This window comes from Rattus norvegicus, chromosome 15 (assembly GCF_036323735.1).
Source record: "Rattus norvegicus strain BN/NHsdMcwi chromosome 15, GRCr8, whole genome shotgun sequence".
Classification (NCBI taxonomy): Eukaryota; Metazoa; Chordata; class Mammalia; order Rodentia; family Muridae; genus Rattus; species Rattus norvegicus.
This window is the reverse complement of record NC_086033.1, coordinates 20,243,824-20,266,492: the sequence shown is the minus strand read 5'-3', so window position 1 is coordinate 20,266,492 and position 22,669 is coordinate 20,243,824. Positions and strand designations below refer to the sequence as shown.

The 22,669-nt window shown below is 44.9% G+C and overlaps 1 long non-coding RNA gene and 1 pseudogene across 1 annotated transcript; both read left to right on the top strand.

The window, feature by feature from the left end:
- The first annotated feature begins 5,054 nt into the window (after nucleotides 1-5,054).
- On the top strand, nucleotides 5,055-9,013 carry LOC134478808 (uncharacterized; annotated as a pseudogene).
- A 4,485-nt stretch (nucleotides 9,014-13,498) lies between these two features.
- Nucleotides 13,499-18,748, top strand: LOC134482087 (uncharacterized). The gene is made up of 2 exons (XR_010058111.1): nucleotides 13,499-16,600; nucleotides 17,740-18,748. It is a non-coding gene; the product is annotated as an uncharacterized LOC134482087 (long non-coding RNA).
- The last annotated feature ends 3,921 nt before the right edge of the window (nucleotides 18,749-22,669 follow it).

Here is a 22,669-nt window from a genome sequence, read left to right as displayed (position 1 = left end):
AAAGCTGGGTCTTCAGGTAAAGCTATTTGCAATGTTCCCTGATCCTCCACATTGATATCCAGAGTGGCTATACAGCTAGTAATCGCAGCAGCAGTGGAGGAGCGTTCCCCTTCCTCTACATCCCGGCCCACTCTGCTGCTGCCTCAGTTTTTATCTTACCATTCTGATTGGTGTAATGAAGAATCTCAGGTTCGTTTTGATTTGCCTTTTTCTGATAACTAAGGACGTTGAACATTTCTTGATGAGTTTCGCAGGCATTGAGATCCTCAGTTGAGAATTCTTGGTTTAGCTCTCTATCCCAGTGTAAAAGTCAGGTTATTTGGTTGTCTGGGAGTTTACCTTTTGGAGTACTTTGTATATTTTGAATTTTGGCACTCTCACAGATGTAGGGTTGGTAAAACTCTTCTCCGAATCTGTAGCATGCTGTTTTGTCCTATTGGCAGTGTCCTTTGCTTTAAAGGAAGTTTTCAGATTGTTGAGATTTCATTCATTTACTGTTGATCTCAGAGCCCGACCCTTTGGTATTCTGTTCTCACAACTTTCTCCTGTGCAAATGTGTTCTTGGAACTTTGTGACACTTTCCCTTCTATTAGCTTCTGCATGTTTGGTTTTATGTGGATTTCCTTGATTCACTTGGACTTGAACTTTGTAGAAAGAGATAAAAATGGATCAATTGGCACTCAACTACATGCAGACCACCAGTTAGGGTAGCATCATTTCTTAAAATGCTTTCTGTTATGTTCAAAATCCTTGGTCATCAGGGAAATGCAAATCAAAACAACCCTGAGATTCCACCTCCCACCAGTCAGAATAACTAAGATCAAAAACTCAGGTGTCAGCAGATGCTGGCGAGAATGCACAGAAAGAGCAACACTCCTCCATTGTTGGTAGGATTGCAACTGGACAACCTCTCTGGAAATCGGTCTGGAGTTTCCTCCAAAATTGAACATTGCACTGCCTGAGAACCCAGCTATATCCATCCAAAAGATGCTCCAACATACAGAAAGACATATGCTCCACTATGTTCATAGCAGCCGTATTCATAACAGCCAGAACCTGGGGAAAACCCAGATGCCCTTCAAAGGAGGAATGGACACAGAAAATGTGGTACGTTTACACTGTGGAGTACTACACAGCTATTAAGAACAATGACTTCATGGAAATCTTACAGCAATGGAAGGAACTAGAAAATATCATCCTGAGTGAGGTAACCCATTCACAAGAAAACACACATCGTATGCACTCACTGATAAGTGGACATTAGCTCAAAATCTCAGATTACCCAAGATCCAATCCACAGACCACATGAAGCTCAAGAAGGATGACCAAAGTGTGGAAGCTTCAGTCCTTCTCAAAAGGGGGAACAAAAATATTCACAAGAGGAAGTATGGAGATAAAGTTTGGAGCAGAGACTGAGGAAAGGCTACCCAGGGACTGCCCTAACTGGGGATCCAGTCTATATACATCCACCAAACCCAGACAATTTTGGTGATGCTAAGAAGTGCAAGCTGACAGGAGCCTGATATAGCTGTCTCCTGAAAGGCACTGCCAGAGCATGACAAATACAGAGGCAAATGTTTGGAGTCAACCATTGAACTGAGAACAATGGAGGAGGCAGGGAAAGGATTGAAGGAGCTGAAGGGGTTTGCAACCCCATAACAACAATAATACCAACCAACTACAGCTCGAAGAGACTAAACCACTATTCAAATGGTACATATGGACAGACCCAGGACTCCAGCAGCATATGTAGAAAAGGATTGGCTTGTTGGGTATCAATGAGAGAAGAAGCCCTTGGTCCTGTGAAGGCTACATGCCCCAGTGTAGGAGAATGTCAGGGCAGGGTGGCAGGAAGGGTTGGGTGGGTAGGAGAACATCCTCAGAGAAACAGGGTGAGGGGGATGGGGTAGGGGGGATTTGGGTGTGAAACAGAGAAAGGCTATAACATTTGAATGTAACTAAAAACAAATAAAGAATAAAAAGAATTTTAAGAGGCATAATAAATGCAAAAGATTGGGGCGCCATTCCATAGTCGTGATGTGTTTCTTCTGTGAGAGCATACTGGTTAACTCACTTCCCTATGGCTGTTTTCTTATTTGAAAGTAAATAATGGGATCATCTGCGGAGTGGTTAGTAAGAAAAAAACCATTGCCTAACATGAATAGGTCCCTCCAGAGCATATGCTTAATATTCTAGGTATAGAGCAATTAGCTGGGGGGGGGTTAAAAACAAAAACCAAACAAAAAACAAGAACATCAACGATTAAAATAAATTTTGAATCCTGGGATTAAGGCGTGTGCCGACTTTGATCAGCTTTGTAGATGCTTCTCATAAACACACACATGTCCTATCACAGTTCTAGCAGTCGCCAGCAGAGGGAGCTGTGAGGTAGTGTGTGCTTCTTCCTTTCCAAGACACCCCAAGGCCTCAGGCCTCCATCCAGTGAGCTGGATCTAAGAGCAGCCTGGTTGAAACTCCTGCTGCCATGGTAGATTCTGCAGGAACATTTTTCTTTGGCCACAAGGAGCCTGTGTGGAGAAGACCTCTTGGCGGATCCTCAAGGACACTGCATGTCCTATTCTACAGGGAGAGGCCCAGATAGGTCTTTGAGAAAGGTCAGTGAGTTGTTGGGGGAAGTCTCTGATTGTGTGGCCGAGGGCCTGGAATGGCTGAGAGAAGGGCTGCTTCCCTGAGGGCAACGGATAGACCTTCTAGGGCTATGTCCTCCTACTTTATATTTTCACCCAATGGCTTATTATTCATATTTTCTTAATGGGATACGAGTATGGTCTTGGTGAGCATCTTGTCTCTCTGATTCTCAATCAGTTCTTTGTTGTCACAGACTTTTTGAGCTTACGACAGCCCCTGGGACTTATTCATACCTCCAAATTTCTCTGACTTTTGGGATTCCTAATATTTGTGCAAACTGAGTGCCAAAAGCAATGAATGTTGAGCACTAGCCTGGTGTTCAGTGCATATGGATCTGTGGGTGTATAGATATCATAAGCCTGAAGCATACACTCTAGGAAAGCAGCTGTGTACTCTTAGGTCCCCTGTGTGCACTCACTTTGCCAGCTTTGTGGGCTTCTATTCTGCTTCTCTCAGAGATGGAAACCTGGAATAGATGTATAGTGTCCCATTACCTTTGTCATTGTTAGGATATTAGTGGGGGTAAGTTTGTTGAAATATACTCTCAAGAACATTATCAAAATCAGTGCTGCTTGTGTACTGTCTATATGAAGTACCAAGTTCACAGACAGTTCTGCATGAACTTCTTAAAGCCAGCAAATTGGAGCATGAAGAAAGCCCAAGGCATCCATTACCAGCATCCTCAGCACCTGCCCCAGGACAGAATAAATTGGCTTTGGTGGAAGAAGGGATGTATTGAGAGAGCTGGCCCTCATACGTCCAGAGAAGAATATACTAGGAGAGGTGGGGAAGGATTGTGGGAGAGAGTAACCGGGTGTCGGGGGGCAGTGAGCAGCATGCAATGTGAATAAGTAAAATATGTATAAATAAAAAATAAAGTTCTTTAACAAAATGGGACACAGTGTATTGTTGTACTAACTCTACTATCTTTACACTAGCAAACACTTTAACAAATAGAGTGACTAGACATGATAAAGAAGGATGCCTTTGTCATTTACAAATACTATGTACACAGCAAAGATAAATGAAATGGAGGACTTACAGCCCAAAGATCGATTGTTTCCAGCACATCTATGTGATTCTCCTTCCCTTTATCAGGACTCTGGAGGCCTCTGTTCATCCAGGTCTCATGGAACATCCAGAAGGCAGTCCCTTACCAGCTCTGGTCAAGTGCCCTTGTGCTCTTGGCAGACCTATTCCTCAGGCTGCAGAGGCACTGAAGGGCCAGCCTTCACCATTGCGGGCAGCCATTATGTCAGCCATTACAGATTCTCTGCTACCCAACTAGAGGCTTCTTCAGAGTCCTCTCAATCTCAAAAGCAGAAGCTTGGGTAATCCAAAACCCTAGGATGACATCCTGCACTCATGATGTGTTGATTACCTGAGACCATGCAAGTTAACTCTCTTCTTCATGCCTGTTTTTCTTATTTGAAAGTAAATAATGTGATCATGTGTGGTGTGGGTGGTAAGAGTAAAATCTTTACCATGAAGAATAGGGCCATGAAGAGTGTGGGTAACATTCTAGGTACAGAGCAAATAGAGGGAATTACCAAAGAAAACAACAGGAATTCTAACAACAATTGCAAAAAAAGAAGAGAAAAAGAGAAAAAAAATTATGGGTGCTGGGATTAAAGGCATGTATCAACTCTGACCAGCATTGTAGGTATTTCCAATAAAATATTAACAAACAACCAACCCTATTATTCTTTTAGCAATTGCAGCAGAGAAGACTGTGAGAGATCGTGAGCTGCTGCCGCCATGATTCTGTAACAACAACTTCCTTGGTGATCGGAGCCTGTATGCTGCAGGCCCCCTGGTGGGCCTGTCATCTCAAAAAAAGATGCTTCAGTAATCCAAAAGTTTGGACTCCAGTATACTTCAGGCCAGGAAAGAAGCCAGCCTCCATGAGTGAAAGAACAAAGGAAAAATTACATTGGAAAAATATGTGCCTCATTTGGGAGAAATGAACCTAAACTTCTAAGGCGTCCACCATCTCCACCCCTCTTTTTTGATTTTTGCATAGCGATGTTTTACAACTCCAGGTGGTAGTCAAAGGCAGAGCTCTTCCCAGAAAAGCCATACATGTTTTTGAGTCTTACATCTGTGAAGTTAGCAGGCGTTATAGCACAGATTGAGCACACCTAGGATAAGAACACAGAAGCCACAGATGACAATGCCAAATGGACTTTCCCCTGAACTTATGGACCCACTAAAATTGAGGTTTAACCTGACCTCAGGCCATTTGACTCCCTGCCCATCCTGCTGATTCTTATGTTTGCTAGGAGTAAAGTATCAAGGGGCAACCCCCAATATCCTCATGCCTGGACTTGGAAATTAAGGAAGACAGATATTGGAGAAGTGATGGCTATCGGGCTACAATATAGTAACACGCAGTCCAGGTTGATATTTACTCACTGATGACCAATTTAATTGTCTGGCTATATTTGAGAAAGGGATGATGTCCAACTTAATATGTAAAAGAAGGGACAGAAATTTATGATTTTATATTTGCCCTGTAGTTGATCCCCTATATTCCCAAGAAAAGGGAGTTTTTATTGCACAAAGCAGGATTATAAACCATTTACTTTGTGAAATACATTGACGTGGATGTGGAAATAGTGCTGGCTATCAAGGAATGCACAGTAAGCAAATATTATTCAGGTTTTGTAAAATTAAAAGTATAGAAGAAATATATTGGCCTCTAGGAAACAGGGAAACTTTGGGAATTGGACTGTATGTATATGCATTGTCTCAGGTGTAGATTTATTATTGAGAGAAATCTCCCTCATTTATGGTCCCTAGAGATTTGGGTACTAACAAAAATCTCTTATCCAATTCAGGGTTGTAACTAACTCTCCCCATCAAGAGCATTGATGACATCCGATGGAGCAGAGAGAAATATCTAACTTTGGAGGAGAAGTTGCCAAAGGATATTCCCTGGGTCACAGGAGAGGCTGCAGAAAAGGGCCCCATAGAAATTGGTTGCTTTTGGGTGAGCTGGATAGCAGGTAGGCCATAGAACTTCCCAGTGACATCATCAGTAATCTCTTCCTTGGACAATCTCTTGTACCTAAGAGAGCACTAGAATCTTCTGTGATGTCACCAGTGTTGTGGTGACACCAACTGCCTGTGGAATTCCTTCAGTGCCTTTTGGGTTCACAAACAGGCATGTTTCACCAGCTGCTCCAGCTCGTTCAGAAGGAGAGGAGAGACCAAGAAGAGACCAGACCGAGGCAGAAGAAAGCTGGCCTTCTGTCTTGTAAGTACGGAAGAATGAAATCATTCTGGGGAAGGCACAGTGAGTACTGGGTAGAGTTGGGGAACTTCCTCCAGGAGGTATGTTTGAGCTGTGCCTTTCAGGAGTCGGCCTTACAAATAGGAGCCTTGGAATTTGTCAATTGCAGAATCAAGAGTCCTGATGATTAATTTGACAGAGAGCCAGGAATTGGCAGGCCTGCAGTTTCTTTTCTATGAGATTTTAATTTCTACTGCCAAGGAATACCAGGAGGAAGCCCTATGAGAACAACAATGTGCCCATTCATGGTTGGGTGCTGAAGCACTTCATCCTCTAGATTACTGTAGGTTCCATAAGTCTGTGATGACAAGAACAAGGAAGGATGCACCCCCTAGTCATATATTGAGGTCTCAGACACTTTGGGCTTAAACACACGATTAGGGTTTGATGGTGCTGTGAACTCCAGGACTTACCTGCTCCACATCTGATATCTGCTGACAATGTCCCAAATCTTTATGTCTGAGGTATATTCTTTCAGGATGAGTGATCCTGTAATAGTGAGTGTGGCATATGTATGGCAATCGAAGTTGGAAAGAGGGAAATAGCTTAAAAGTCCAGATTAAAGATAGATTTTTCTCCTCTTTCAGGGATTCAAAAACTCTCCAGCCTTTCCTCTTCCTCAACCTCCTTTTTGAGACTCAGAATGGTCTTTTCTACCCATGGGCTATCAAATATGTACAATCCCTTGTGTTTATCTATCTACAGGGTTCGGTAGGAAGGCATCTTCAGAAAATTTCATCAGTAACCATGAAAAGCGTTTAAGGAAATTGAAGGAACTAAAATTCGAAATCCAGAAGTGTAAATTCGAGCGGGATGTACTTTCTCAAATCCTGGACCTTTATGTCAATGATGGTTTGAACGACAGGTAGTCATTATGCCCTGTAACCTATTGACTGTCTTGTGCTCTCTCTGCTAAGCCAAGATTTCCTCACATCAAGAAAGTGTTTCACCTCTCATCCTGGATTTTAAGGAGCCTTGGCAGGTGCTGGCCTGTGAGATAAGCCAGGTGCTGTGTGTTTAGGGTCAACCTCTCTTGTACTCGACCCTGAGCTCTCTGGAGTTGGATTGGTTTTTTTCAGCAGCTGGAAGGACCTGGTCACACTTGCTGCATCTAAGTGTGTGAATGAAATGTCTGAATGTCATCACTCTTTTACTCTGATTTAGGTCGTTATACACTGATTCTATGGCCCTCCATGATAAAGTTGGCATTCTAATTATGTTTGTATATGGGTTGGTATGTATGTATGTATGAGAAAGTATTTGTGAGTGTTTTGCTCAGGATCAGGGAGTCTGGGACCTTTGATTGGGTCTGAGGATTTGTTTGATGAACAGTTTGCAGGTCATGATAGTGGTGAGTACGTGAAGGCCGTCATTGATCAACAGAGCACTTTGCTCCTTCTGTTTACCTTGTTCGCACATAGGAATCTCCCAAGGGGAGGAGGTGTTATAAATCCTCTTCCCTGTAAAAAGTAGTTATGGCCTCTGGGAATCATGTAACAATGGGAACCAAGGATTGAGAATCCCTGCTTTCAAAACAAGAGAAATATCATCACATCTTTCTGTTGGACCCAAGGCTATGGCACAGACTGGAGGACACATCTTATACTTCTTACACAACTGTTCAATTCCTTCATGCTGACCTGGCCAGATCTTGAAGGTCAGCTCCCTCCATTTGGTCCCCTGGCTCTGCCGTCCAATGCCCAGGATAATTAGTTTAACCAGCACCAATAGGAAGGAGCAATTTTGTGGTATATACTGGGCTTAGGTAGTCCAGAGAACACTCTGATTTCACTTATTTATTTACTTATTTATTTACTTATTTATTTATTTATTTATTATTTTCCTGCTTTGAACTTTATTTTCTTTTTAACTATCCAAGGATGGTTTATTGTGACCTAGAAAAGGTCACTGTGGGAATAAATTCTTGACACTTGTTATTCCTAAACATGCAGCCCTCAGACTCTCCCTGCTCCTATACAGAGGGTCTTTGTAGGACCGTATCTCACCAGCCTTTTAAGAAGTCCTTATTTCAAAACAAATGTGTGCTGATTGGCAGAGAAACATTTTCTATGGAAGAGTTATGGTTTGAGTCTCACTGTTGTGTTTTTGCTGTGGTCTTTGAGTTTTCCACTTTCTTCCCTAGCCCCCATTCCTTGAATTTGAATTTTTTACTGGCTATTTTTTATTTACACTTCACCTAATTCTGAAATCATGAGTTCAGACAGTTATTTGCTCCTTGGGCCATGTTCTATCACAGGCTGAACGTTGAATTGCCAATGCTTAAATCCCAACATGAGATGAGAACGATGGATATGCATAAGATGACCAACTGGATAAGTGATGCCATGGAGAAGTACAAGGAGCTCAAACAAGAGAACAATTCCTACCGGTGAGTCACTGACAGAAAGGAGACCCCAGCACTAGGCAGGGAATATTTCTGTCCAGCTATGACTTTGAAGAAAGATCTTTGATCCATGAGAAACACATGGAAAGACTGTAAAGCTGCTGGGTCTTCTATCAGCCCTCAGAGGGGATTGGCCCTCTACCTGCCAATGGCTTTAGAATACCATGGATACATAAGCACCCATACGCACCATTTCCTCTTCTTTGATGTGCATACACCCTCTAGTGTCAGGAGTTTCTGAAGTACTTTGATTCCCATGGAGTGCGGACTCAGGATTTGACCTGCCTCTAATTGGTGCTAACATGTAAACTGTGGCTCGAGTCTGGAGATGCCTGGGGATGAGGGCCCTTGAAGGGATGATTGTACTTGCAGGAGTGGCAGGCAAATAGAAACTGCCTGGGATTTACCATTATTTGTTTTTGATTCAGCATCAGAAACTTCCACCTCCTGAATGAATGCAACGAATTGAAGAAGAATGTAAGGATTTTGATGAATGAGAACAGAAAACTGGTGGAGTAGACTGAACTGCAAGCATCCTGTGAGGAGGGAAAGAGGTTCTGAGATGAGGCCAGCAAGACCATCTACACTGCAGATACTGAATCCTTGTGTCCTGTTACTTTTGAGTAAATTGAATGTATCCGTGAGAATTAAACAGTGATCTCGAACTCGTCACTCTTAAGAACCTTCTTTATTGACGTGTGATATAACCATCTGAAATCCCACAGCTCTCAGGCAGAGATAGATCTCTGCATTCTCACAGGGATTGGCCATCATAATTACTTCCCAGTCAGACTGAGATACAAAGAAAATTGTACTTTCAGTGTAGATTGTGTGTCCAACTCTGAACACCAACTTCATGACAAAAAATTATCAATGCTGTATCCTTATCAAATATTTAGCTACTGCTAAAATATACTCTTTTGTGGATGAGAGTGTTGAACATATTAATGGAATATTCATCAGGTTTTCTGTAGTATATCCCAGGAAATAAAACCATATTATAGGGAGTATAGAAGCAGTCATGAACAGGATTGCTTGCTTTTGGTTTCCTTCAAACATAATATCAATTGTAACTGCACAGAAGAGATAATAAATAGCAAGACCTTTCAAGGGATAGGGCTTTTATGGTTGGTTGTTTTCTTGTTCTTCTTGATTAGGATGATGACTTTTGTTCTTGACAATGTACTATGTCCCATTTGGGATTTCAACTCAAGCAGACTACATGGTTTACAATTCAGGTTCTAGATTTCTTTAAAAGCTGGACAAAATATCCAAGCAAAGGTGCCCTATGAGTTTTCTCCTTTGATTTTCCTTCCTTTGGGTACTTTTGCTTTTGTTTATTGTTGTTGATGATTTATTTTATATTGATGAGTGTTTTGCCTTCTGTAGGTCTGTACATGCTATTCCCCAAAGGCCAGAAGAGGTCATTGTGTTTCACCTGGAACTTAAGTGACAGAGGATTGTTAGGTGCCCTGCAGGTCTTTTGAGAAAGAAATTCTCAAATGATGAGCCATCTCTCCAGCCCCTTCCATGGACTTTTGTACTTCATTGTGTTCTTTGTTAGTTACCATGGATCATACCTGAACAAAGTGTTTCTTGAGATATGTAGGGACACATTTATGGGGCATGCATGCTAATTATCTAGACTTCCAGGCATCTATGTGAAGTTTTTAGTTAGGGTTTCACTGCTCTGAACAGATATCATGACTAAGACAAATGTTATAAAGGACAGCATTTAATTGGAGCTGGCTTAAAGGTTCAGATTTTCAGTTCTTTATCATCAAGGTGGGAGCCTGGCAGCATCTAAGCAGATATGGTGCCGTAGGAGCTGAGAGTTCTACATCTTCATCTGATGTTTGCTAGCAGAATACTCAGTTTCAGGCAGCTCAGATGAGGGTCTTAAAGCCCAGACCCACAGAGAAACACCTGACCCAACAAGGAAATACCTACTCCAAAGGAGCCATACCTTATAATAGTACCACTCCCTGGGCCAAGCATATACAAACCTTCTCATTCCACTCTGAGGCTTCCAGAGGCTTGTTCAAACATATGAGACTATGGGGGCCACATCTAAACATAGTACAATGCAATTCCATTAAGTCAACTTCCAGAATTCCCATATTTCATAGCAATCTTAAAAATGTTCAGTGTAAAGTTGAACGTCTCATCTGAGATTGACCCAAGCACTTAGCTGTAACACCCATGCTAGACAGGAACCCAGCTGGGTAAACTTTAAACTCTGCATCTCCATGTCTGATGTCACAGTGGTCTTCAGATCTCCAACTCCCTTTTGATCTTTGTTGATTGCAAGAAAAGTTTTCTGCTGTGCTGGTTGCACTCCTTGTTAGCAGCTTTCCTCAGTAGAGAGTCCATGGCTCTGCCATCTCAAACATCCTTATGTGTCCAAGGCGACTTCAATGTTACAGCTTCTTCCTTCAGTATCTGGGACCCACACATGATCTGGGCTCCTCCGAAGAGTTGGGGTCACGTCTCCAGCTCTGCCCTCTGTAGCAGTCTAACCTCAGGTTGATCCATACTACTGATGCTTCTGTTCTTGGTGATCATCCAGTGGCGTTGTAATTTCCAATGAACTGGGGTCTTTCACTGCAACTAGGCTTCACCAAGAGCCTTACATAGGCTCTTTTCATGGTGCCCAGTCCCAAATTTTTTGCATGACCTCTTAAGTCCTGGGCCATCAAGAAAAATGGAGTCATCACCTTCACTAATGGCCTTCCATGGCATCTCACAGTGTCAAGCCTCACCTACTCTTCATGACCCTTTCCTGTCTTCAAAACCAGTACCAACTGGGTGACTGTTAGATTTTACCAAGGAGAGCTGTAGCACCAGGTACAACCTTGGCTCTTTCTATAACCCAGCTTCTTTGTGCTCTCAAAAAGCACTCCCCGTAAGATTTTACCACTTTGATGCTGGTCTCATTTTAATCACCACTAATTTCTTAGCTCCAGTGAACCAGCACCAATTGTCCAGTAGTCCCTTCTATTCTGTACTCTAAAGGCAGGGCTGTGTGGGCAAAGCTGCTGACTTCTGCTGCTCGGAGATGCTGGAATTGCTCACCTTGTTCTATTACACTATCAGTAGCTTACTCTTTTCCAACTCCTTCCCTGCCTCAGCTTGCCTGTCCTGGATTTTGCTGTGTAGATTGACCTTGAACTCAGATCTTCATGCCTGTCTCATGAGATCAAAGCTGTGGACTACCATTTCTCTATTGAAACTTCCCTTCACCTAGAACTTGTTCTGTCTCAGGGTGTCCTTGACCTCGGTGATCTGCTTGGCTTTATCGTCTAGGATTAATGGTGTGTACCATCAGGCCTGGATTTAAATTTAGCTGGATACAGTCCCACTCTCTTTACTTGTTATCTCCTTGAATACAGGATTCACCTCTATTTCACTTCCTGATAGGCTTTAATACCTGAGACATGTAGTTTATATTTTTTCTTTCTCAGCTTGCTAAGCTCATTCTAAACACTCTTCATGAGACTTAACCAGAAAACATAGTCTATGAAGGCTGTTTCTGAGACTTCCTTTTTCAATTCAATTTATCTGATTCTCTTCACCTAGGTCTCAGGCAGATTATTCAGACAAGTGCAAAAGGTAGCCACATTCTTTACCATAAAACCTCCCCAAAGAGTCTCTAGGCAAATATTGAAATTCTTCACAGAATGCTTGGGACAGATTCACACAATTTAAACCACTTTCAGGAACAAAGTCCTCCATATTTGTTCTCGGATAGCCCATTAAGGCCTATGTAAAGCATTTCCACAGCTTTCCAAATCCAAAGTTCCCATGAAAGAGACAGAGTTGGGGCCAATCTGAGGCCAGTGGGAAAATTCCACCACCAACTTCTGAGCACAGAAGAACCCCTGCCTTCCAGGAGGAGTAGAGCTAGTATAGTTCCTGGAACAGCTGCAAACCAGACTGTTGAAAAAGCCACCAGTGACTCCCCATCTGACTCCCTCAGAAAGTCCCAGAACAGTCCACTGACTGAAAGTCAATTTGGAGATTGCTTCTCCCCACTGATAGTACCCTATCTAGTTACCTTTGTCCAAATTCTGACCCAATTGTTTGAATTCTACCCTAATTGCAAGTATATAACTTTCTGTTAGAGACTGCTCAGGGACTTCTGTCTTTGAAATGGGATGATCCCGATAGTTTGGAATGACTAAACTCTTGCTTTTGCATAGATTTCCTCCTCTGTGACTCACATTTCATGAGGTCCAGGTAGTAGTTCAATTCGTACCTCACATTTTGTGTATTGGCCAGTAAACTCACCTCTTGTGGGGGACCCACAGGAGAGTGGTGAATCAGGGAAGTGACAGCTTGAGCAATGTACAACAGTTGTCTACGTCTCCTCTATCTAGCTTCTTTATGTTCTGCTTTTGGTCAGATTCATATGTGCTGAAAGACCCCAGCTTAGCAGCAGTAACGCCATTTTGCAAGGCTGTACTTAAGATGACTGGTTCAGGGAAAGGTTAGAACACTGAGTACACAGCGGCTGCCAAGCAGGATGTGCTTGGTTGAAGGCCTGGCAACAGGACGACTTCGGTTGAGCACCTGACAATGAAAAAAAAAGCCCCGGGAGAGGTCCCACACCCTGGTGGGGGGCCGAGTCAGTCGTTATGTTCCAAGAAGGTAGCTAAGAAACTTGCCCCCGGGCTGAACCCTTGGGGGGGCCGAGTCAGCCGTTATGTTTCAGGAAGGTAGCTAGGAAACTTGCCCCCGGGCTAAACCCTTGCCATATTAGAATCCACCAATTATATCCCTGTAACCATGCATCTGCTTCTGTATGCTTGCTTCTGCTCCCCAAAATCCTATAAAAGCCCATCCTTGGTTCCGTGGGGCGCGCCAGTCCCCCGAGTGACTGAAGCGCCCGCAGGTGCCTGTGCCTGTGTATCCCGACAATAAACCAAATCCTCTTGCTGATTGCATCCTGTGGTGTCTCAGTCTGGTCTTTGGAGTTAGAGGATCTCCATCCCGAGGGAAAGTTCTCCCTGAGAGCTTTTCATTTGGTGCATGGGCCGGGAAAGGAGATCCTCCACCCAGGGACCACCGACCACCCACTGGGAGGTAAGCCAGCCTTCTGATTCTGTCTCGTTCTGCCTTATTCTGTCTGTTCTGTGAGCGCTCAGCCAGGTCTGTTCTGTGAGCGCTCAGCCAGGTTGTTTGGAATTTGGGTGGGACGAAGAAGGAGCTGACGAGCTCGGACTTCTCGCCCCGCAGCCCTGGAAGACGTTCCAAGGGTGTTGGGGCCCGACTTTTCGGGGCCCAATCTGGGAGAGGAGAAAGATCCGGACTAACGGCACCTCTGTCTGTATTTTTGGCTTTCAGAGGGCCCCGGACCTTTGCCACCTCCATCTGACTTTTTGCTTTCAGTTTGGTACCAACGCCGTGCAGCACGCCTGTCTGTTGTTTGTTTGACTGTTGGTGTTGTTTGTTTTCTCTGTGTCCTAATCTTCCTTAGAACTAACATGGGACAGTCCCTAACAATGCCCCTAAGTCTCACTCTTGATCATTGGGAAGACGTCCACGACCGGGCACACAACCAGTCCGTCGAGGTTAAAAAAAAAAAAAAAGGAAAATGGCAGACTCTCTGCACATCCGAGTGGCCCACTTTCGGAGCGGGATGGCCAGTGAATGACACATTTAATAAGATCATTATTTTACAGGTTAAAGATTGGGTCGTCCACGGACATCCTGACCAGGTTTCTTATATTATCACTTGAGAGAGTCTCGCCTTAAACCCCCCCCCCTGGGCGGAACCCTTCGTGGACCCGAATTGGCCTCCCCTCAACCCCCAGCCTGTCCCCTCGGCCCCGCCCGGTCCGCCTGCCACGTCTTCCTCTCTCTACCTTTGTGAAATCAGAGCCTTCTAAAAAAACCTGTCCTCCCGGCAGACCCAAACTCCCCTCTCATAGATCTTCTCTCTGACAGGCCCGGCTAAAACAGAGGAGGCAGAGCCGCCGGCCAGATCAGTTGCCGGGCCACAGTCTGATAAGGGTTTCTCCCCTGTCGCAGGGAGATTGCGCAATAAGCGCGAGGTGATGCCAGATACAACCTCCCAGGATTTCCCACTTAGACAGGGAACCGGTGGCCAGACCCAATACTGGCCGTTTTCAGCAGCTGACATTTACAATTGGAAACAACACAACCCTTCTTTCTCCAAAGATCCGGTGGCACTCACTGACCTAATAGAATCTGTTTTACTTACCCACCAGCCTACTTGGGATGACTGCCAACAGCTCTTACAGGCCCTCTTAACCTCAGGAAAAAAAAAAAAAAAACAAAGAGTGTTCCTAGAGGCCAAAAAGCATGTTCTGGGAGATGATGGGCGTCCCACCCAGCTGCCTGAGGACCAAACTGGGATTTTAATACAGCTGAAGGTAAGGGACACCTATGCCTTTATCGCCAGTTGCTTCTAGCGGGTCTCCGAGGGGCTATACGACGCCCTACTAATTTGGCTCAGGTAAAACAGGTATTACAGGAAGCAGGGGAAACTCCCTCCGCCTTTCTAGAGAGACTTAAGGAGGCCTACCGTATGTACACTCCCTATGACCCAGATGACCCAGGACAAATGACGAGTGTCTCTATGTCCTTCATCTGGCAGGCTGCTCCAGATATCAGGACTAAGTTACAGAGGTTAGAAAATTTACAGGGCTATACATTACAGGATTTACTTAAAGAAGCTGAAAAGATTTTTAATAAGAGAGAGATAAAAAAAAAAAAACAAAGAATTGAGTCGAATCTTGGACGCCGTAGTTCAGGGCCAAGAAAGGAAGGGAGATAGGGGGGGAGCTCGAAAGGGGCTGAAGCTGGATAAAGATCAATGTGCCTATTACAAAGAGAAAGGGCACTGGGCCAGAGAGTGCCCCAAGAAGCCTGGCGGACCCCGAAAGCCTCGACCACGAACCTCCCTCTTGGCTCTAGATAAAGATTAGGGAGGTCAGGGCCAGGAGCCCCCCCTGAGCCCAGGGTAACGCTTAAAGTTGGGGGGCAGCCGGTTACTTTCCTGGTAGACACAGGAGCCCAGCATTCAGTCCTCACCCAAGCTTCAGGACAACTCAGCGACCGGACGGCCTGGGTACAAAGAGCTACTGGTGAGAAACAATACCGATGGACTACAGACCGCCGGGTTCAGCTGGCTACCGGTAAGGTGACCCATTCCTTCTTACATGTTCCGGACTGCCCGTACCCTCTGCTGGGCCGTGATCTGCTCACCAAACTAAAAGCACAAATTCATTTTGAGGAAGGAGGGGCCCAAATAACTGGCCCCCACGGAACTCCCCTTCAAGTTCTAACCCTATAAACCGGGACAGGACACTGGCTTGGGCAGAGACTGGTGGGATGGGGTTGGCGCTCCAACAGCCCCCCTTAATTACAACTCCAGTCTCCATAAAACAATACCCCCTGTCACATGAAGCTTATCAAGGTATAAGGCCTCACATTACGAGGCTTCTAGATCAAGACATCCTAATCCCCTGCCGGTCGCCTTGAAATACGCCTCTTCTGCCTGTTAAGAAACCCGGCACTGGAGATTATAGGCCAGTACAAGACTTGAGAAAGGTCAACAAGAGGATAGAAGATATTCATCCGACTGTTCCAAACCCTTACAATTTGCTCAGTAACTGTTCATCGATGAGAAACAGGGGTATGCTAAAGGGGTCCTAACACAAAGGTTGGGACTCTGAAAACGCCCTGTGGCCTACCTGTCTAAGAAATTGGACCCTGTGGCCTCCGGCTGGCCACCGTGCCTAAAGATGGTGGCTACTATTGCTGTCCTGATCAAGGACGCTGGAAAATTGACTTTGGGACAGCCACTCACCATCCTAGCACCCCACGCAGTGGAGGCCTTGGTAAAACAGCCCCCAGACCGCTGGCTCTCTAATTCTCACACCAAGCCTTGTTACTGGATGCAGAACGGGTTCAGTTTGGGCCCGTAGTCGCCCTCAATCCTGCCACCTTGCTTCCTCTACCAGAGGAGGCAAAACAGCATGACTGCCTACAAATCCTCGCAGAAGTACATGGAACCAGGCCGGACCTATTGGACCAGCCTCTTTAGAATGCTGACCACACATGGTACACGGATGACAACAGCTTCTTGGCAGAGGGAGAGCGAAAGGCTGGAGCTGCGGTCACTACGGAGGACAAAGTGATTTGGGCGAAAGCCCTGCCTGCTGGTACCTCCGCACAACGGGCTGAACTCATCGCCTTGACTCAGGCGTTCAAGATGACAAAAGGTAAGAGGCTAAATATATATACAGACAGCCGTTATGCCTTTGCCACGGCACACATCCACGGGGAGATCTACCGGAGGCGGGGCTGCTCACATCTGAGGGTAAAGATATGGCTAAAATTCTGGCCCTCTTAGAAGCCCTATTCTTGCCCAAAAGACTGAGTACATTGTCCAGGACACCAGAAAGGGCACAACCCAGAGGCACGAAGAAACCGGCTGGCCGATGCCACGGCGCGAAAAGCGGCCATGAGCAAACAAATCTTGCCCTTAAATAGCCCAGACCAACCCACGCCCCCACCAGTGGGACAAACCAGTTGGGTTTATGCCCATGAGGACATAGAGCTCCTAAAAAAATGGGGGCCATCTACCACCCTCAACTAAAACAGTGGGTCTACAAAGAAAAGACAGTCATGCCAATGAAAATGACTTTTGAATTGATCTCCTTTTTACATAAATTAACCCATTTGGGGTTTAAGAAGATAAAAACCTTACTAGATCGGGAAGAGATAAATCTGTGTTTTTTTTTTTGAATCGGGACAAAGCGATACAAAAGGTGACTGAGAGTTACAAAGCGTGCGCTCAGGTTAACCCGGAAAGGACCATGATTAGACAAGGAGTTCGTCCTAGGGGACACCGTCCCGACATCCATTGAGAAATTGATTTTACTGAAATTAAACCAGGTATATATGGATACAAGTATCTCCTAGTGTTTGTAGACACCTTCTCAGGATGGGTCAAAGCCTTCCCCACGAAACACGAGACTACAAAAATGGTCACCAAGAAGCTCCTCGAGGAAATCTTTCCCAGGTATGACATGCCTCAAGCGTTGGGGTCGGACAACGGGCCCGCTTTCGTCTCCCAAGTAAGTCAGTTGGTGGCCAAATTGTTGGGGATTAATTAAAAATTACATTGTGCCCAGAGTTCAGGTCAGGTAAAACACATAAATAGAACAATTAAGGAGACTTTATCCAAACTTACGCTTGCAACTGGCTCAAAGGATTGGGTGGCCCTCCTTCCCCTAGTTCTATATCGGGCCCGGAATACCCCGGGCCCCCATGGTCTAACTCCTTTTAAAATAATATATGGAGCACCACCCCCATTTGTCCATTTCTTTGATTCAAACATTGCTGATTTTGCTGACAGCCCTTCTCTGAGGGCCCATTTACAGGCCCTACAGATTGTGCAGAGAGACGTCTGGAGACCTTTGGCCGCTGCTTACCAGGACAAGCTTGAGCATCCGGTGGTGCCACACCCGTTCCAGATTGGAGACACCGTGTGGGTGCACAGACACCAGACCAAGAATCTGGAGCCACGGTGGAAAGGACCCTACACCGTCCTCCTGACTACCCCGACCGCCCTAAAGGTAGACGGAGTCTCGGCTTAGATCCACGCACCACACGTCAAGGCAGTCCGGTCTGAGGAATTGACTAATCACAACACTACACCCCAGACATGGAGAGTTCAGCGCACTCCAAACCCCTTAAAGTTAAAACTCCTACGTGGCTCCTCCTAGCCCTTTTGTGGCCTAGAGTCAGTGGGGGAATAAGCCCCCACCAGACAGAAATTTCTTGACCAAGTCGAGTGAAAGATTTCACTCAAAGTTAACAAAAAAAAAATGGGGGAATGAAAGACCCCAGCTTAGCAGCAGTAACGCCATTTTGGAAGGCTGTACTTAAGATGACTGGTTCAGGGAAAGGTTAGAACACTGAGTACACAGCGGCTGCCAAGCAGGATGTGTTTGGTTGAAGGCCTGGCAACAGGACGACTTCGGTTGAGCACCTGACAATGAAAAAAAAAGCCCCGGGAGAGGTCCCACACCCTGGTGGGGGGCCGAGTCAGTCGTTATGTTCCAAGAAGGTAGCTAAGAAACTTGCCCCCGGGCTGAACCCTTGGGGGGCCGAGTCAGCCGTTATGTTTCAGGAAGGTAGCTAGGAAACTTGCCCCCGGGCTAAACCCTTGTCATATTAGAATCCACCAATTATATCCCTGTAACCATGCATCTGCTTCTGTATGCTTGCTTCTGCTCCCCAAAATCCTATAAAAGCCCATCCTTGGTTCCGTGGGGCGCGCCAGTCCCCCGAGTGACTGAAGTGCCCGCAGGTGCCTGTGCCTGTGTATCCCGACAATAAACCAAATCCTCTTGCTGATTGCATCCTGTGGTGTCTCGGTCTGGTCTTTGGAGTTAGAGGATCTCCATCCCGAGGGAAAGTTCTCCCTGAGAGCTTTTCAGTGCAAGCTTAAGGAGGGCTCGGACAGCCTCAGTAACAGGACTTTGATCTGGCCAGTGGCTGGAGCAGATAGCCTGAGTTGTCCTGTCCGTGGCATGGACAGGCTGGTCTGTGTACTTCAGCTGCGAAAGAGGGCACTTTGTGTTAGTTGTTCTTTTGTTTTCTGTGTTCTTGGACTTGAACTGACAAAATTTTTTGACATGGGACAGGTTGTTAGGACTAAAGATCACTTAATGTAACTTAGAGTGGCCTGCTTTTGATGTTAAATGGCCACAGGAGCTCCCCCAAGGTGTCAGCAGTAGAGGATATAGAGTTTCAGAAGTTTTCCCTCCTCCTCCTTGCTAACACTTCTTTGTCAACTGGAACAAAATCTGAGTCCAGCCTAGCGGTTAGCTCCATCCTTGTTGACAGTGTTAGCTTTGGGGCTGGAGAGATGGCTCAGTGGTTAAGAACACTGACTGCTCTTCCAGATGTCCTGAGTTCAATTCTCAGTAGTCACATGTTGAGTTTCTTTTTCTCTCAGGACCAGCTCCAGGTTTTACATTTCATACTGGCTTATCCCCCTCTTACCCTCTCCTTCTGACTAGTGCAGACACAGTGCAGTCTGGCATCCAGGTTCCATGACAGGAGAGGCCAAAGTGGTCATATGTATCCATTAACAGAGCTTGCAATTGACTCCTGATCACATCTTTTGTTCAGTAAATGAATATCCTTCTTGCCAAGAGAAATGCTTGCTCCCTCTCTGAGTAAATGTGGTCTCCGAGATTTCAAGATGAAAAAGATTTATTTTATATAAAGAAAGGGGATGCCTCTGGTAGGCTCATGTTGAGGCCTCTCTTCCCCTGAGGGACCAGCCACAAGATGGCATAATGTAGAATAAACTGTCTTTAGGACATGACACCAACTCCTCCGAAAAGTTCTTACAGGTTCTCTTCACCACAGACATAGGCCAAGAAACTGGCTCTTGGGCCCACAGGGAACCCACCCAGATTGATTATTCAATGCTGTAAGGGTTAGGGATCTCCTCCAGGTTTGCCACCAGGCTCTGTAAGCAGGCCTCAACAGTAGTTTGGCCAGTGTTTAGATATGATATTAAATAAGAGAAACAGGGAATTCTAGTACGGGAGCCTTGACTTTAATCAATTAGTGCCAAATATTAGATCAAGGTTATTTTAATTTTTTTATTCTTTATTTGTTTTTAGTTACATTCAAATGTTATAGTCTTTCTCTGTTTCACACCCATATCCTCCTACCCCATCCCCCTCACCCTGTTTCTCTGAGGGTATTCTCCCACCCACCCAACCCTTCCTGTCACCCTGCCCTGACATTCTCCTACACTGGGGCATGTAGCCTTCACAGGACCAAGGGCTTCTTCTCTCATTGATGCCCAACAAGCCAATCCTTTTCTACATATGCTGCTGGAGCCCTGGGTCTGTCCATGTGTACCATTTGATGGTGGTTTAGTCTCTTGGAGCTGTAGTTGGTTTGTATTATTGTTGTTATGGGGTTGCAAACCCCTTCAGCTCCTTCAGTCCTTTCTCTGCCTCCTCCATTGTTCTCAGTTCAATGGTTGACTCCAAACATCCGCCTCTGTATTTGTCATGCTCTGGCAGTGCCTTTCAGAAGACAGCTATATCAGGCTCCTGTCAGCTTGCACTTCTTGGCATCAGCAATATTGTCTGGGTTTCATGGATGTATATAGACTGGATCCCCAGTTAGGGCAGTCTCTGGGTAGCCTTTCCTTCAGTCTCTGCTCCAAACTTTGTCTCCATACTTCCTCTTGTGAATATTTTTCTCCCCTCTTCTGAGAAGGACTGAAGCTTCCACACTTTGGTCATCCTTCTTGAGCTTCATGTGGTCTGTGGATTGGATCTTGGGTAATCTGAGATTTTGAGCTAATGTCCACTTATCAGTGAGTGCATACAATGTGTGTTTTCTCGTGATTGGGTTACCTCACTCAGGATGATATTTTCTAGTTCCTTCCATTGCTGTAAGATTTCCATGAAGTCATTGTTCTTAATAGCTGTTTAGTACTCCACTGTGTAAATGTACCACATTTTCTGTATCCATTCCTCTGTTGAAGGACATCTGGGTTTTTCCCAGCTTCTGGCTGTTATGAATACGGCTGCTATGAACATAGCGGAGCATATGTCTTTGTTGTATGTTGGAGCATCTTTTGGGTATATGCCCAGGAGATGTATAGCTAGGTCTTCACCAGTGCAATGTTCAATTTTGGAGGAAACTCCAGACTGATTTCCAGAGAGGTTGTCCAGTTTGCAATCCTACCAACAGTGGAGGAGTGTTGCTCTTTCTCTGCATTCTCTCCAACATCTGCTGACACCTGAGTTTTTGATCTTAGTTATTCTGACTGGTGGGAGGTGGAACATCAGGGTTGTTTTGATTTGCATTTCCCTGATGACTGAGGATTTTGAACATAACAGTAAGCAGTTTAAGAAATGATGCTACCCTAACTGGTGGTCTGCATGTAGTTGAGTGCCAATTGATCCATTTCTATCTCTTTGTACAAAGTTCAAGTCCATGCGAATCAAGGAAACCCACATAAAACCAAACATGCAGAAGCTAATAGAAGGGAAAGTGTCCCAAAGCTCCTAGAACACATTTGCACAGGAGAAAGTTGTGAGAACAGAATACCAAAGGGTTGGGCTCTGAGATCAACAGTAAATGAATGAAATCTCAACAATCTGAAAGCTTTCTTTAAAGCAAAGGACACTGCCAATAGGACAAAACAGAAAGCTACAGATTCAGAAAAGAGTTTTACCAACCCTATATCTGAGAGAGTGCCAAAATTCAAAATATACAAAGTACTCCAAAAGGTAAACTCCCAGACACCAAATAACCCGACTTTTAAACTGGGATAGAGAGCTAAACCAAGAATTCTCAACTGAGGTATCTCAATGCTTGGGAAACACATCAAGAAATGTTCGACATCCTTAGTTATCAAAACGAACCTGAGATTCTTCATTACACCAATCAGAATGGCTAAGATTAAAAACTGAGGCAGCAGCAGAGTGGGCCGGGATGTAGAGGAAGGGGAACGCTCCTCCATAGCTGGTGTGATTACTAGCTGTATAGCCACTCTGGATATCAATGTGGAGGATCAGGGAACATTGCAAATAGCTTCACCTGAAGACCCAGCTTTACCACTCACTTCAGCACATATACTCAAACCTGATCCACATATGACAAAGATGTGTGGTTGAATATGTTCACAGCAGCCTTACTTATATTAGTCAAATGCTGGGAACAACCGCGATAGACCTCAACTCAACTGAGGAACGAGTATAGAAAGTGCGCTCTATTTAAACAGAGGAACAGTACTCGGGTATCAAAAATGAATACACCAGGAACTTTGTAGGCAAAGGGATGGAACTGGAAAACAGTGAAGTAACAGAGATGGAAAGGGACATAACATGGGATGTATTTAGTGACAAATGGATGTTAGCCCAAAAGTTCAGAAGACCCACTATACAATTCATTGATCACATGAAGGGTAACATGTCAGAAAGCCAAACTGTGGATGCTTGAAACACACTTAGAAGGGGGAACAACATAATTATGGGAGGCAGAGGGATGGAGGGACCTAGTTAGAGGCAGGGACGGATGAACAAGTCGGGGGGAGAGGGAGTAACAACAATGAAAAGAGACAAGAGAGACACCCAGAGGAAAAGTGGAATAAATAACAATAAGCATCAGTGGTGGGTGGTGAACTTGGGTAACCCAAATGGAAAATGAAGAAGTCAAAACGTTCTCATTTGCAGATGACCTGATACTATTTTAAAAACTCTAAAAATGTATCACCGTCTCTTAAGACTGATAAATACATT